Below are 456 nucleotides of genomic sequence, written 5' to 3' on the forward strand. Positions count from 1 at the left end.
ACCCTCCCCCTCCCTCTCCCCCTCCCCTTCCCCTCCGTACGAACGCTCTTTGCAACGCTCGTACGTACGATCGCTGGCGTACGTGAGGGACGACGCGTCCGCCTTGGTCGATGAGATGGCTGGTAGTAGCGGCTTGTCACGACCGCAGGCTGGGCGGATGTGAGGACTAAAGGCGAACTAGCGGAGGCGAATAAAAGAAGAGCTAAGGCTAGAGAAGGCGAGCTAAAGAAGAGCTAACGCTAGAGAAGGCGAGCTAAAGAAGAGCTAAGGCTAGAGAAGGCGAGCTAAAGAAGAGCTAAGGCTAGAGAAGGCGAGCTAAAGAAGAGCTAAGGCTAGAGAGGGCAAACTAAAGAAGAGCTACGGATAGAAAAGGCGAGTGAAAGAAGATCTAAGGCTAGAAAAGGCGAGCTAAAGAAGAGCTAAGGCTAGAGAAGGCGAGCTAAAGAAGAGCTAAGG

Source organism: Priapulus caudatus, unplaced genomic scaffold (assembly GCF_000485595.1).
Source record: "Priapulus caudatus unplaced genomic scaffold, Priapulus_caudatus-5.0.1 Scaffold610, whole genome shotgun sequence".
Taxonomy (NCBI): domain Eukaryota; kingdom Metazoa; phylum Priapulida; class Priapulimorpha; order Priapulimorphida; family Priapulidae; genus Priapulus; species Priapulus caudatus.